The 17598-nt window shown below is 33.0% G+C and overlaps 1 long non-coding RNA gene across 1 annotated transcript; it reads right to left on the bottom strand.

Annotated features, from left to right (window-relative positions):
• Positions 1 to 14429: 14429 nt before the first annotated feature.
• On the bottom strand, positions 14430 to 15022 carry LOC148583230 (uncharacterized). Its single transcript, XR_015909401.1, has 2 exons — positions 14991 to 15022; positions 14430 to 14690 (listed from the first exon to the last, which is right to left on the bottom strand). It is a non-coding gene; the product is annotated as an uncharacterized LOC148583230 (long non-coding RNA).
• Positions 15023 to 17598: the final 2576 nt, after the last annotated feature.

Raw genomic sequence — 17598 nt, forward strand, 5'->3', positions numbered from 1 at the left:
CACAAGAAGCTAGGTAAGAGAAATGAATAATGCTTCGTACTTTCTCTTCTTTTTTTTTTTTTTTTTTTTTTTATCAATATTGTTTAGTTGATTTTAACAATATTAATTTTATTTATAATAAAATAATTTAATTAAGTTCTACCACCTTATCGTTTGATCATTTTAGAAATATCTTCAATTTATATCGTATTAATAAGAGTTATATGGACATATTTGTAACTGATCACTACAAAAAAGCAAGGATTTAGTGACGTGGCAACTGTTTATTAGTTTTTGCCACGTCACTAAATTGTAACGTGTTAAAATACTACACGTTACGATGTTTATTGGTAACGTGTTAAAATGACACGTTACCATATGGTAACGTGTAATTCTAACACGTTACCATTTGGTTAAAATTTTAACTAAATAAAAAAACAAAATTTTACAGAAATTTGATAATAAAATTTTTTTTCAGGCACTCTTTGCATTATTTGCTAGATAAGAGGTGTAATTTTTATACTATTGTAATCTTGTAATTACACTTGTAAACAATCATAATCTTGTAATTTTTATACAATTGTATAAACAATCATACAATTTTGTTGACATTAATTCATTCTATTATTAATAACTTTGAGAAAAAAATATTAGGGCTTAGAACTTTGTGACTAACAGATCATAATCTAGATTGCATGTGAGTCCCCAGAGAAAGATCAAAACCCAAAAAAGATATGGCTAAGATATGCCTCTAGAACACTAAAGGCATGCTAGACGCTATCAGCTATATAACAGTAACACCATGCTCTATTTCATATAGTCAGGACATGCACTATCAATTAATTAACCAAATTAAGGAAATTGGCCGATGCATGCCCTGAATATGCATGGTAGAAATATACGTAATATTACACATATATATTTAATATTACGTATAATTAAGTTGATATATATATCAACTTATAAGCTGATAATTAATTAATTATCAATTACTAAGCTTAATATAACGAATGCTTAATAATTGCAAGTATTATATGCTTTATAATATATAAATTAAGTACGCACTTAATTAATTGATATAACGCTTAATAATTTGCAAGTATATATTAATATAAGGCTTTATATCAATTAATTTATATATATATATATATATATATATATATATATATATATATATATATATATATATATATATATATATATATAATTGATATAATATATATTAAGATTTATAATATATATATATTATAAAGCTTAAGCTTTGTATTAAATATATATTAAGTGTATATATATATATATATATATATATATATATATATATATATATTAAGCTTTATGTAATATATTAAGTTTATTAATAAATTATTAAAATATATATATATAATTTTTAATATATTATATAAAAATTGTAACGTGCCATGTGGCACGTTACAATAATAGTAACGTGCCACATAGGCACGTTACAAAAGACATGTGGCACGTTACTCTTGTAGTAACGTGCCTATGTGGCATGTTACTATCTGCCTTGGGACCACGCGCACGCTCAGCTTCTTCTCCTTTTCTCTTTTTTTCCTTCTTCTCCTTTTCTCCTGTTTCCCTTGACCGGCCATCTGCTTCTTCTCCCCAGCGCGCACAGTGCAGCTTCTTCTCCCCAGTCAAAATTTTCTCTCTTCTTCTAACATTTTCCAGCCACGTTTTCATCAATATTTCTCTCACATTTTCCAGCTTCTTCTTCGGATTTTGGAGCAGGCCGCCACCTCATCACCACCGTCTTCTCTCTCCGCCGGCGAGCTCATCTCCGTCCGCCAACTCACCTCTATCTCACGTTTTTTGCGTCAATCAATCAGGTATATATGTATATATAATTTTTAAAAAATATATATATTGATAGTTTTTAATTTTCTTTGCAGTAATGCATATTTCCAATTTTGTATATGTATATAAATTTGATTTTTGTAATGTATGGGTTTATAGAATATTGTATATGTATATGTTCAATTTATTTTGTTAGCTAATTAACTTATTAATTTAGTTGAATTATATATTACTTTTAGTGTCTTATGTTTGTACGTAGAAATGTAGGATTGTTCAATATAACCATGCATGCAAAATATTTATAGACACGTCTTTAGGTAAGTAGTTTGAAATTAGCTTTTTTTTTATTATTATTATTTTGTGTATGTTTTACAAACCTAGCTATTATATAAATGATCATTTATATAATAAATAAAATATAGAAAATAGATTTACATATATAAATCATTTATATAAATGATTACAAAAATAATAATAAACAATACATAATGCTAAAAAAGAAAAGAAAAAACAAACCTACCTAGGTAGCTAGTTAGATGAATTTTATTTAGGATCCCCATATGAAGTTGAAATTATGTAACTTTATTTTTTTTTTAAATAATTGCGACAAAAACATAACTTAAATTTATTTTATTTAGAGCCCCCTAACAAATTACAACATTTTCAATTTGTTTAATATAATTTGGTTTAGGTTTTACAACTTTATATTAGAGTACATGTTATTAAATAAACAACGAACGTAGATGTCTTTTTTAAGTACGGTACCCATGACAAATGGTTTTAATTTTGTATTATAATGTGGTTTAAGGTTTGGAAATTTACTTCATATAAATTTTAACCAAGAAAAAAAAATAACAAGGAAAGAAAAGAATAACAAAAAAGTAATGAACCTAGCTTTACTTATTCACTGTTAGGGTCTCCATTGGCCCTAATTTATTGTAATTCTTACATATTTATGTTTAGATTTAGCGTAATTCTTACATATTTATGTTTCTAATGTACGTAGTAACACTATGGATAAGAGTTGGATGAAGAAGTCTAGGGGTACAAAGGAATACAGAGACGGATGTAGAGCGTTTGTGGACTTCGCAGTTAGGAACTGTGACACTCCAGACAAACTTATTGTGTGCCCCTGTAAGACATGTCGCTGTAACAGGAGACACCCCCCAAATTTGGTATACGACCACTTGACAGGGGGGAAAGGAATGTGGCCCCAATACACGTTATGAATTGTCATTGAATCATATGATTAAGTATTGATATTATACATTTATATTATTCATATTCATATGTAGACTTATATAGACTTATAAATTTATAACATACATTGGAAATAAGTCTCTAGATATTTAATTGTTGTATTAGTATGAATTGGTATACTTATGAGTTATGTCATATTATATATATATAATTTGTTATTATATAATCAAATGATTTAATGATCAATCTCATGTGATATAATCATATAAATTATAGTGATAATATATTAATACTCAAATTGTGATTTAATTATTTTTTAAAAAAATTGTGATTTAATGATCAAGTGATTATGTTATATGTATAAATATTTTTATAATTATAATTATAAAAATATATTATATAAAAAGGCGGTTAGCGGTTAGCAGTTACGGTTAGTAAACCCAATAACCGCTAACCGCTAACCGTTAGGCGGTTATAGCGGTTAGGCAGTTAGCGGTTAATACGGTTAAGCGGTTAGAGCGGTTAACGATTAGCGGTTAGAGCGGTTAGCGGGCGGTTTTTAACCGCTCGCCTTTGCACCCCTACATATGACTCAATAATCAACAATAAGCTAAAAAAATGCAAAACATGTTTCTCCCCCTCAATAGTCAAATGAACACAAATGATAACACATCAATGACTCATGTATTGCACAATGAATATCCCAAACATGCTCCAAATATGCAAAACATACATGGGACTAGAAATGGCTAGAAACTCATATTGCTTAATCCAAGCCAAGAAAATGTTCCATTCAACCCATGCTTGTGTGGTGTATGGGTAAGCCATCCAAAGAGAAAAATTTTCAACTTACAAAATGAAGAGAAAGTTTCACCACCACGAGGTTTTAACAAGTATATCAAATCAAAAGTCAAACCTTATCATACTAGGGCCTAGCCACTCTCATCCTATACATTTCTCTTTGTAAAACATTTTGCACAAGTTTGAAACAGTGAAATAAATTCCTTTGGAATATGATCTTTTGATTTTATTTGTTTCACTATTTTGTTTATTTTTCTCTTTGAGAAAGTGTCCTTAAACTGTTGGTGCTTATCACAACAGAGAAAACAGGAATTTTTAAGCCCTAGGTTCAACTAGCATATGGTCAATTTGAAGAATATGACTAGTCAAAAACCTCATATGGTTACCTAACAGTCCTCACAAATAAAGTGAAACAAAGCCTCAATTTAAGCTTAAGTGTGTACAAGAGATAAAGCATAGGCAAAATGTACCACATAAGCTCAAACTTTAGGTAACCACAAAAACAAGTCCATTGACACAAATTTTCATCTCATGCATATTAAGAACATTCCAAGACGCAAGGAATTAAATCCATAAAAAGCAACATGAGAAATTAATGGACTATCTAGGTGCATAAGACAAAAGAAAGAAAAGAAAACAATCAAAGTAACATATTTTTGTCTTTTTGAAATTTTTCACAAAAGAAATGCACACAAACGAAAAACAAATGCAAAACAAAGAAAAATAACACGCTCTAGGATATTCAAAAATAAGCAAAACAATCAATCCTAGACATGTTATTGACTCACCTAACTTTGGGTGAGATCACTATCATTCCCCCTCAATGGGTGAATGGTATAATCCTTCCTAACCCAAACTTTCTTGAAAGAAGGTGTAGAGACGTGAACATTTTCAATCTTGTCTAATCTAGACAAACCTCCCATCATCATTGTGCATAACCCCAAAGGTTCTTTCCTAGAAACATAATTTTTATTTTTATGCATATGAGGTTTCAATTTAAAACAGTTGGGTCGAATGTGACCAACTTTTCCACAATGATGATAAGTAGGGATAAACCTTTTAGGAGGTAGATTCCTATGAGGATGTACGACTCTATATTTGGGGTAAGATACACAAGGTTCAATATGAATTTTCTTAACTTTCTTACCTTGTGAGGTCGAGGCAACTGCTGTTTTTCTTTTAACCACATAGTCTTCTACTTTTTCTGATTTAACAAATATTATCTCGAAAGTAGAAACATTGTTAGAAGACAAAGCAATATGACAATCAAAACTTAACTCAAATTTATCACAATCAGAATTCTGAGTATGTAACATATTCTCAAGGGAATTGCTAGAGAATTTTTCCAATTGAGTTTCTAACTCTTTTAATTTATTCTCTAACAAATCAACTTTAGAACCTAAAACAGAATTTTCAGATTTTAAAGAATCAATTATAGCATGTGATTCAGACAATTTAGTAACAATAAATTCATTCACATGTTTAAGATCTTGAAACTCCCCCAAACAATTTGTGTATTGATGTCTCAAAAGAGTGAATTTTTCTAACAAATTGTTGAAGGAGTTTATAAGATCATATTCCCCTTGAGAAGTATTCATAGCAAACAAGAGTCAACAAATCTCACTCAAGAATTTAATCCAAACAGAGTGAACTTGCTCTGATACCAATTGAAAATTATAAAAACGACTCCAAACGACACCTATTCAAATGTCTAGGTGATTCACAAATATTATGCGGAATAAGATCTAACCTAACAGTAAATAATCAACCAAATACAGATATGTAATGAAAATCAAGAACACAGATATTTGGTTACGAAAAGGAAACCATTTAGAGAACTTTCTAAATATAAAATCTCTCTGGGACAGCCAAACCCAGGAAATCAATCCACTATAAGAAGAATAAGGAATACAAGAAGAATTACAAAACCTTTGACTCTTCCTTATACACGACAAGCGACCCACTTGACTTCTACCGCAATAGCCCTTTTCAGAACATCTGGCACAATTCTTCTATATGATTTCCTTTTACCGGAACTCTGATAGACTTCTCAACCGTAGATTTATTAAAAGAATAACTAAAACTCTAAGAGATTCAATTTAACGCTCATCACATATGATCTCTCTTAGCACAGCCTCCGACGAACTCTATGGGGGTGAAAAATTCGTACCTCTCTCTTCTATAATGATGTATATATACCCCCGACAAAACCCTAGACCTAACCCACTTAAAATCACGTTTTTGGGCCTAAAACTTACGGGATGTCCGGACATGTTAATGGGCTGTCCGGACACGGCTTTGCGGAGCAAAATTTGAGTCTCTAGAAATGAGGTCCGGACCTGGGAAAGGCATGTCCGGACATGGGTGAAACAGCATTCTGGAAATGCTGTCCAGTCTTGATCAATAGCTCCGATCGATGGGCATTTGTGGTCCAGTTGAGCTGAAATTTTGCAGGGAAGTTCATAACACATGAATCTACATTATGAACGGTGGAGATTGGATTCTGAGCATTCTATATTAGTGTTTGAGTCTGTGAACAGTAATCTCTGCATTTTGGAATTGAATTAAGCCAACACAAGAACTAACAATTTGCTTTTTAATTTGCTTTTTGACAATTGGCAATAGCAACAATCTTTCATTTTTGCAAGACTTTGACATAGATTTCTTTCAAATTAATTGAAGGAATTTTCTACAACTTAATATATAAAAATGTTATATATATATATATATATATATATATAAAAGAAGTACATGCATTTTAAATAATAAAAACAAAGCTGATAAAAATTCTATTAAAAAAGTATATGTCTGTTCAATTTTGTCATTTTCATTAAAAATGCATGCAAAATAAAGATATAATATTTTTATATACTCAGTTTTAAAAAAATTATTTCAGCTAAATTTAAAAGAAATCTTTGTCTTGTACTGACTCAGGTGGTATTTGGTAAATGAGTTGGCCTAGACACTGTAGTTGATGTAAATTAATGTAAAAAAAAAAAAAAAAGTAAGAATGTTTTATATAAAAAGGTGAAAAAATGGTATAGAAAAGTTAAAAAATTTAGTTTTGTAGTGATTATTTTATTTGAATAATAATAAAAAATAAATAATGTGATATAAAAAGTAAAAAAATTAAAATATTTTGATGTTAATTTTTTAAAAAAATGGGGATAAATAGTATCTAAGCCAACTTCAATCCTTATATCAAACAAGGCCTGATGCCATTAAAATGCATGCACATGGTTGGGTTATAAGCAATTAAAAGCGTTAGATTAGCCTGTTTTGTCACTCCTTCAGACAAGACATGACATCATTATCTATGATTTTCCTTTTTTTTTTTTTTATAATCAAATCCTTTTTTGCGTCAAATCCTTTTTTGTCATTAGTTTTGATATAACATGTCGGGGCTTCAACCTCATTCACACCTTCAGTCGCTAGCTATGTCGGTGCCACAACAACAGCTATCAACCAATGGATTTGGCCACGCTGCACGCGGTGCTATGTTAGAGAATACTGTGCACGGAGCCAGGAACCGTTGGATATGCTTGACAAATCAAACAACTTTAATCGATCAAAGTTTATGGCTAACAAAAATCAACTTCACTTCACACTGTTGACTATTATGCTTCACAGAGGAATTGTGAGTTTAATGCCAACCACCGGTGATGGAGGGAGGGTCTGCCCCCCAAAAATAAGGAAAAAAAAAATCAAGTTTTAATTCTAGTCATTTGGTTAAAAAAAATTGGTCCTATTTTTAAATTTTTTGGACCTATACTTAATGTTTTTTGGCCATAGCCATTAAGTTTTCTTTTGGCCTTTACTTTCAAATGCCTACTTTTTTTGGCCCTTACAGTAGTCTTTAGTTCATAAAAAATAACCAAAATATTTTTTTAATAAACAAATTCTAAAGAACCGACAAAAAAAATAAAAAAATTGGCTAGCCCCCTCCCATAAAATTTTCTGATTCCGTCTTTGCCAACCACACACCATTACTATTCTTTTTCCTTTTTTTTTTTTTTTTCTTTCTCCTATTCAAATGAAATTGGGGAGAGAGAAAATGAAGTTACCTTAAGGCACTTGGATCATCTCCAGTCCAAATGGACGGAAAGGGAGCCAGTTCATGTTAAAGCATGGGCAAAATTGTCTAAAAAGTTTTTTTTGAATAATTCTTCTCCTATGCTAAAGAGAACCGGTTCCTCTCCAATCCATTTGGATTAGAGAGGATCCGTCCCTATATAAGAAGGTGGCTATTAATGCAAAGAGAGGAAAGAAAATGACTAGTCATTAATGCTTTCAAAGATATAATTGGTGTTAAAGTAATGATTAAATAATTAAATTTATATATTCTTATTAATTTCAACTTTTAAAATAATTGGTAATTTAACATGATGTCAAAGGTAAAGATCTTAAGTTCAAGCCTTAACTCTATCAATTTATCTATCATTTTACAAGTTGATATACTTTAAAATTAGCATTATAAGAGATCTTCGAAGCCATCAAAGTAGTGAAACTTTGAGTTGCTGAAAAATTCCCCAGTGATAGGAGCAACAATCCAATCTGAAAAATTCATGAATATTATTCTTTGGAATGGATAGAGCAACATAAAGATTTAATAGACTGATTGCTGAAAATTTTAAAGATAGTTGTTAGTTTAATAGGTTGAATTAATTAATTTTTTTTTTATAATCTAATTTAAAACATGCGTGTGTTTGATGTATTTTGTTTGTTGGTTGGTATGTTTACAGGTAAATCCCCATATAATTTATTCACCATTTGAAAATTTTGTTTTTTTTTTAAAAAAAAAAAAGAAAAAAGAAAAAGAAAAAATAGTTAATGTTGCATCATGAGTCATGAGCACTCCCAATCTGGAATCAAACATGTTTGGTTGTAATTAATTGCCACGCCATTCCCTTAATTAATTGGCATGTGTTCAATATTTTGCTCTATCATGCACATCAAGGCCAATTTTATCTGTTTAAATTTATCGGCCAATTACCTATATATATATATATATATATATATATATATATCTATCTCGCTCTCTCTCTCTCTCTCTCTCTCACAGTTATGAGATATGTGATATGTCATTGTCACACTGAAAGTCGTTGCGGGGCTATTATGTAAGCAATAATAACTGAAGTTGATTGCCTCATGCATCGATCCGAGCTGTCATAATTTTTAACTTGGGATGATAGGACGAACTATTTTGTCCAATTTTAAGTCAATTTTTACTTTATTTTTAAAAAATAAAAAAATATCTGAAGCAACCTTATTTATTTTATTTTTTTGTCTTTCTTTTATTTGGTATTTTTTTAAAAATAAAAAATAGTATTTTTTTAAAAAAAATTATTCACCATTTGAAAAAATTGTTTTTTTTTTTTTAAAAAAAAAAAAAAAAAAAGAAAAAGAAAAAATAGTTAATGTTGCATCATGAGTCATGAGCACTCCCAATCTGGAATCAAACATGTTTGGTTGTAATTAATTGCCACGCCATTCCCTTAATTAATTGGCATGTGTTCAATATTTTGCTCCATCATGCACATCAAGGCCAATTTTATCTGTTTAAATTTGTCGGCCAATTACCTATATATATATATATATATATATAAGAAGACCGGTAAAATATTTAAGTTTGCAGATAAGTAATAATTTAACGTAGTATATGATATAAAATCATGAATTTGAATTTTAACTCTCACAGTTTACCCTCTATTACCTCAATTCTTTTTTTTTCTGTTCTTTTTTAAAAAATTGAATAAGGAAAATGTTACAGGGAATGATCCTTACCACTTCTGATCCGAATAGAAGAAGAAGTGGGAGATCCTAAAAACGAAATATAGGGTGAGCTCCCTAACAACAGACCAAAAACAAACTAAAATAGAAAATATAACAAACAAATGACATGGTCCTCTCAAGAAGCCGTATAAGACGGTTACACAAGCAAAATGAATACAGATTAAGGCAAACCTATCTGAACCCCATTTGAAACCAGCAACAACCATCGCGAAAAAGGTAAAGCTGAAAATGCACTGTCATAGTTCAATACAGGGACTATTAAAAAGAGAGAAACCAACACATATTCGGTTACAAAAATCTCCACGAAATGATCAAAACACCAAACATGTGAAGGAGAGTGATAAATTAACAAAACGTGTGATCTAATGACTTTTTTCAAAAATTGAATCATTTTTTTAGAAAATAAAGATATATTTTCAGCATATTCGAAAAAATATTTTTCGTTAGAATATTATTTTTTATCATATCAAATACTAAAAATATAAAAGTATTTTTTCAAAAATTATTTTACCCTAAAATAAAGCCTAACTTAATATAGAGAGATATATCTCTCTCTCTCTCTCAGTTCTGAGATATGTCATTGTCACACTGAAAGTGGTTGCGGGGCTATTATGTGAGCAATAATAACTGAAGTTACCTCTACATCGATCCGAGCTGTCATAATTTTCAACGCTGCAAATGCAAATATAAATGATGGGTTTTCATAAATGCATTTTACTATTTATGTCATGAAATACGTACGAGGAGGTTCGTTTTTTTTTATTATTATTTTTTTATTTTTAATTTTTATTATCATAGGTATTCGTTCTCAGCTGTCATTTCATATTTCTATTTGTTTGATTATCCTAGAATTCGTTTACTTTCGGATAATGTGACACTTATCAATTTCCGGAAATGAAATTGATTAAAGATGATAAATGATCAATTTCGGTTGTTTTCTGTATTTGTTGCTTCACCAAAACAATCCTCTTTAATTTTAGGAAGATAATTTTTAATTTTAAAAATTATAAATTATTTTTTGAGTTTGAGCATCTCATTCTTAAATTAATAGACGTAGTCGGAACCCTGCCACGACTTTATTGAAACCTTGTCGAGACCCAACCGAGACTTTACCATAACCTAGATAGGACCCCGTCGGGACCTGGTCATATAATTAGATGATAGGACACTAAACAACAACCTTTAAATTTATACTTATAAAAAACAATTCAAGTGCTGATCTAATAATTATGGAAGTTGTATACGAGTTTATTAAATATTTATCTCTAATTTCCTTTTCTATTTTAGTTTAAACTTTTGTAATAGGTGATGATTTAATATAATATCAAAATAAAACCTTGATCACTTCAAATCTTGTTTCCGTCAATTTATCCCATTAAAATTGATCAATGTGTGATCACTGTTCTCCTTAAATAAATATGCAGTTTTTTCTCTCATGGTATTGAGCATTAAGGAAAACGATTGAATAGATGATGAGTGATGTTGGGACACAATAATGCTCTTTATGATCATTCTAAAAATGAAAGGTTTGAGCCTTCTCCCTTAACATCAATTGGCTTTAGGTGAGTTCATGAATTATCAAAATGAATTTTCTTGATTTGATATGCAATTGGCTTCGGGCTAATTAGTTTTGGTCCAGACTTTTGGGTTGTGGATGTGATAATTATCTTGGCCTTCGGGTCGAGGAGGAAGAGTTTCGACATGAGAGTTTTTCTGCTCTCAGAGTCAAGGAATAATTGCTATCCATACATTTGGTTGAGTCTGTCTGTTACAGATCTAGTATTAAATCTGATTTTAATTAGTCATGGTTAGCAGATTGGTCTCAAATCTTGTACTAAACCTAGTAATCTTGTAACTTTTATGCTATGGTTGCTTCAGAGCTGTGCTCTGTGAAGTAAAAGCTTTATGTTCGTGGTATTATTGAATGAAATGTTATTTTTTAAAAAAATAAAAATTGGAAGAAAGATCGTGTGTAAATTGACAAGTCACATGCCATTTGGCAATAGAAAATTCTCCGCATATACATCTCAATAATAACGAATTAACTCACAAAAATAAAAAATAAATAAATAAATAAAGAATTTTTCAAAAGAAGAAAGTTGCACCCCCAAGGGCCTAGGCTGTGATGTCAAGTTTTGTGCGACCTGAAAATCAGAATGTGGAAAGTTTTAGGCTTTTAGCCGGTGTTGACTATTGTTCAAAGCAAAGGATCTTAATCAAGTCCTTGAATGAGATAGCGTGTCAACCATTACTCTAGGGATGTAAACGAGGGAATTGAGCTTGAGCGAGCTTTTTTTGTTTTGGCTCGACTTGTTTAAATTTTACTCGAGTCGAGCTTAAGGACAAGCTAAAAAAATTGAGCTCGAGCTCATAAGAAGTCAAGCTGAGTAGAGCCAATGCACGAGCTGACTCTTATATTTTATTTAATTTATTAATTTATTTTTTATTATAAATTTAAACTTCAAGTACTCTTAAACGGCTCAAGAAGCCAGCTTGCATATAAGCATCTGCTTAGTCTGGCTAGCGGAATATGGAGCCCTAGTCAATACAGCAAGACATTTGGTTTCGAAGAGAGAGGATATGCATTCTTTTATAATAAAATGATGCTCTTAAAAAATAAAAAAAATCATCAATTTTTAATATTAATATGAGGAATTATGTGAATAACTATCAATTTGAGCCATATACGAGCTGCTCACGAGCTTAACCGAGTCGAACCGAGCTAACTTTGTTTAATATTCGAGGCAGGATTTATGTTCACGAAACGCTTCATTTAATATTTGAGTCGAGCACGAGCTGAGCTCGAGGTCGCTCGCGAGCGGCTTGCTCTCTTAACAACCCTACATGACTTAGAATTAATTACCAACTATGGACCATGTCACCCGAATCTACACATTCAACCACTATCAAAATAGTTATTATGATAGAAATTTGCGTGAGCACCACAGTATTTATTTATTTATTATTATTATTCTTTTTTTTCTCAGATAAATGCTATACACTTGATACTACACTCTTATTCCATCAATATTTTACTGGATTAATGTTGCAATGTCTATCAGTCATTTGATATATTTTATTTATAAAATTATAATAAGGCTGATCCAAAAGTTGATGATTGCTGCCACATCAATCAAGTGGAATAAGGGTGAGATAAATGTGGCATTATTATTATTATTATTATTTTTGACAGGAGCTGATTTTAAGGGCACATTGCCACATTAGCATAGTAGGATGGGATGAGATGAAATGAAGGTGTAGTATTTGGCATTACTCTTTTGGAATTGGTTTCAAATTAAAACTAAAACATAATTACAGCAATTCAATATCATTACAAATCTACAATCGAATCTCAATGAGTCCATGCTCGTTGGTTGACAATGCAAATTGGACTTAGGACCTGTTTGGAATTGTATTTTAAGAGCATAAAAATGCTTTTAACACTCAAAAAATTTGTTTGAAGAAAAAAGTATTCGTTTGATAAAAAAATTAAAATCGCTTTTAAAGGTTCAAAAAACTTAAAAATGATCAAAACGCACTTTTAGCAAAAGCTTAAAAAATGAAGATTTTTTAAACGTAATCCCAAACATGCTTTTTTTTTTTTTCTTTTTTCTTTTTTTCTCTTTTCTGTGTCGATGCAAATTAGACTCGGAGAAAGGGAGGCAAACTTTATAATGGCGAATGGCCATTATCCACGGCCAACGGGAGACGAACTTTAGCATTCCCGAGGAGAGAGAGGAGAGAAAAGAGCGCTGAAGGGAAAATTGTAAAAAGCAAAAGCAAGGCTTGATGTCCCCACTTTCCCACTTAAATTTTGGTGTAGTAGACTTTCGGTTGAATGTTATAAAACTTGTCATAACGGGTATTCAAGACATTATTCTTCCACCATCTCTGATAACAATGGCAAACTATAGTATAGTTTTGATAATTTATGGTAAATTGGAACAGGACCTATTACACAGTTAATATTTAATTTTGTTGTATATAAGTTATAACAGTGTATATAGTGTCACATTATTTAAATAATGTAAAAACATATTCACCATGTGACAACAATTTCTTTTTAAAGTAATTCAAATCTATTAGAAGTGCATATAAACAAAACCATGATATACATGAAGTATACAAAAAAGTCTCTAATGTATAAAATAATAAAATAGAACAAAACTCCTAAAACTCTGAGAAATTAAAAACATGTAAATTATTAAACACTCTATAAAAGGGATTGAAACAGCATATTCTTTAATCACAATTTCATGATCTTCAAAACTCTTTGCGTTCCGCTCTTTTCAAAGACACCTCATTAAACACAAAAGAGCTATCCTCCTCACACTTCCAAAGCACTATGATGTTCCAATTGTCCTCTCCAACTTACCACAACTCTCTCACCCTATAAGGCATAATCATGTAACACTAAACGGAAAATCAAACTTCATAAATCTCTTACAACCTACAATGAAGAAGGAAGTGATCAGTAGATTTCGTACTTTTCTTATATATATAATACTAATCCACCACAATAACATTCCTCTTTTCTAAATTATCCATAGTTAAATTTTCCTAAAACCACAATCCACACAGAATGCAACTCTCGAAGGAAATCTAATATGGATTGTAAAATATGGTGAATGTACAACCTCACCCGACAACAACTAAATATTAAGGAACCATAGTTCTATAACAATTACAGCATGCAACGCTTGATAGTAGGAAATATCTTACACAATTCTATGACGACAAACTTGAAAAGTGGGCAAGATTTTCCGACTATGCTTTTAAGTTATGTTTGGTATCAAAACAATTTGTCACAGCAACCTCAATTAGCAAGATATCCTAATACCAGTTGCAAAGGTCCAGCCTCAGGTTGATTAAGACAAGCGAAGGTATACACAGATTGCTGAAAAATACATGGTACAAAGATCTTGCCATTCTTGGAAGAAGAGAAGAATTAATCCCCACTTGCACAGCCCCCACAACCGCAATGGACACACTCTATAACTTTCTCCTCTCTCAGGTGCTTTGGCACTCGGCACACACGTGGTAGCAAAATTGTGATCCCGTGGTTGAATGCATCGTAAGCAGCAGAGACGTTCATACCCCGGCTGCAATTTAAACAGAACCATGAAATTAAATTAGAATAAAGGAATGTAAAAACTTATTGAGGAACAAATGATATTGTTTTGAACAACTTAAAGACAGATATATCGATGAAAAAAAAAATGATTTCATGCTTATATTGTTTTAGCTTTAATAATCAAGTGTTTATGAACTACTGCAGGAGTATATAAGAATAGCTCCAAAGCTTCTGCATGTGTTGCTATGTATGTCCTATACACACCAAAAAAGGAAGCAAAACATACTCAACAGTACTAAATCTGGATAAAATAGATTTTGAGACAAACCTTTTTCCACTTTGCAATTAGATTGCGGTCAGGCGAATGAGGAAGTCGATGACCTGGCGGGTGTGTGGCCCACGGACGCAGTAGTCGCCAAGGAAGATGATGAGCGCGGTCTTGAGTCCTGTGGGCCGATTTGGGACTGGAGGATGGACCAGAGGCTTTGGAGTTTGTTTATGTGGCCGTGGATGTCGCCAATGCAACACACCACTTTGGGCTTGGTGTTGGGTTCTGATCGTGGGTCTGACATTTCTCTCTAAACCACGAAAGTGGGTTTGCAAAGCTCTACAACCAGAATGTTAAATATATTGGATAATATATTAGAAGCGGAAGAAAGAGAGAGAGAGCGAAAGCACACAATGGACTACATTGTATTGACTCTAATAATAATAATAATGAATACAGGTACCTCTATTTATAGAGAGGCAAGTAACCTAATAAACTAAGGAAAGGTAGACCTAATAAACTAAGGAAAGATAAACCTAGTAGACTAATAATACTTAAAGAAGTAAATAACAAGTAATATTCTTAACATCCCCCCAAACTCAATGTGTAAACTTGAGTTTGGGTAAAAGAAAAGGGAAAGAAAAATGAATTCGCCGAAAAAGTCGCTTATGCCGAAAGAGTTGCCGGAGTAACGCCATAAAAGTTGGTAGAGACCGATGGATTCCGCTTGAATTGAGCTATGCATTTAAGTTGGAGCTTGGTTCACTTGGTGGTAATTTGACTTGAAAACCATATACTATAATGAAGAGCTCGCTTGGTCGGCTGAGAAAAGTAGGTTCGGTTAAAAGGGGCTTGTTTGGCCCGTAACCCTTGGACCGTCTCGCCTGAGCTAAAGTCTGTCCCAAAAAATTCTAACTAGTAGACAGTCTCGCCTAGTCGGCTGAGATAAGTAGGGCCAGTTGAAGAGGCTAATCATGCCTGAAACCCTTGGACAGTTGAAAGGTCTAACCCAAAAAATTCTCACTAGTAATGGATCAATGGGCTAGGAAAGGCTGCAGTGACCGGTGATGGCGGCATTTGACAAGGCATAAGTGGGCCGGTTGAAAGGGCTTCTTTGGCCCGAAAACCCATGGACCTGAGGAAGATTGGTCTGACTCGAGAGTGCCTACCGCAAGAAGAATGAACCGGATTGAACTGTGCCAAAGAAAAAGGCTATGGAACCAAATTGAACAATGCATAAACCAACTTGAACCGCCCAAAACAAGGGCCTAAATTTGGAGAAGAATCTTGTTTTCTACCATATAGAGATGCCAAAAGCAAAAATAGACCACAAATTTGAAATCATGATGAAAAATTGAGTAGGAAACACCTTGTCAACTTTTTCAGTGGTCAAAGTCAAAGTCAACGGTCAACGAAGGAAAAGTCAACCATGTCAAGGTGATGACGAGGCAGATCCGCTGACATGGACGAAGTGATGATGTGGCAAAGGATGACGTGGCACCTACTGATGTGGCACAACTGACGTGGCAAATTCGCTGGCGTGGCACTGGATGACACAGTTTAGGGCTAACGTGGCAGTATGAGGGATTGACACATGGCTGGCAAAGAGGGAAAATCATCAAGCGCGTGAGGTACACGCGCCTCACCGGTGGCCGCACTAGGGCGCGTGAGGCCCACGCGCAGAGAATTCCTGATGCGCGTGGGGGCGCATCCTATGTCTTTTGGTGGATTTCTGGACATATTATTGACGGCCTGCGGCGGATCTATGGAGAGGATCGGCACCCTTGCTGATCAAGTCAACGTGGCGGCGCGTGGATTGAACGTCAAAAGCTTCTAATGGCGCATGGCGGCGCGTGGAGGTTCCGATGAGGCTGTACTCAACGACTCTCGCCTCGTCTGGCCCGGATCTATCAAACGGAGTGAAAACCACTAAGATCCGACATAGGTGGAGGCGTACGGAGGAGCGGCAGCCGCGCATAGAGGCGCGTTGGAGCGACGACAGTTGCTGAGGGCGGAGCGTGGTGGCACGTACAAAGCTGGAATAGGTTGAAATTGCACAGATCCACCGTTCTGGGGCCAAGACACCACTTTTGGTGGTTATTTGGCCAAGAGGAGTCACGGTGGCAATTGGCTCAGGCAGAAATTGCCGAAGGAGCGTGGAGGAGCTCGGAGGGCCGATAGCTGTGGATCTTCCACAAATCTGTAGATCCAAAGGAGTGAACGAGATTTTAAGCGGAAAACCGCTTGGCGGCGCGCCGACGACCGAAATTGGGAGGTCGCTGAAGGGAGCGCCGGAAAACGTCAAAGACGTTTATTGAAGGCCACAGAAGGTGGCACTGATACCATGTTAAATATATTGGATAATATATTAGAAGCGGAAGAAAGAGAGAGAAGAGAGAAAGAGCAAAAACACACAATGGACTATATTGTATTGACTCTAATAATAATAATGAATACAGAGGCTTCTATTTATAGAGAAGCAAGTAACCTAATAGACTAAGGAAATGTAAACCTAGTAAACTAAGGAAAGGTAAACCTAGTGGACTAATAATACTTAAAGAAGTAAATAACAAGTAATATTCTTAACACAAAAGACGTTTTCTTCGGACGTCTGAAAATGGAGGAGATGAACGAGGATGTTTGCCTTTCTGCAAATAATATGACTAAA

The sequence above is a fragment of the Corylus avellana genome, chromosome 10 (assembly GCF_965113065.1).
Source record: "Corylus avellana chromosome 10, dhCorAvel1.hap1.2, whole genome shotgun sequence".
NCBI lineage: Eukaryota > Viridiplantae > Streptophyta > Magnoliopsida > Fagales > Betulaceae > Corylus > Corylus avellana.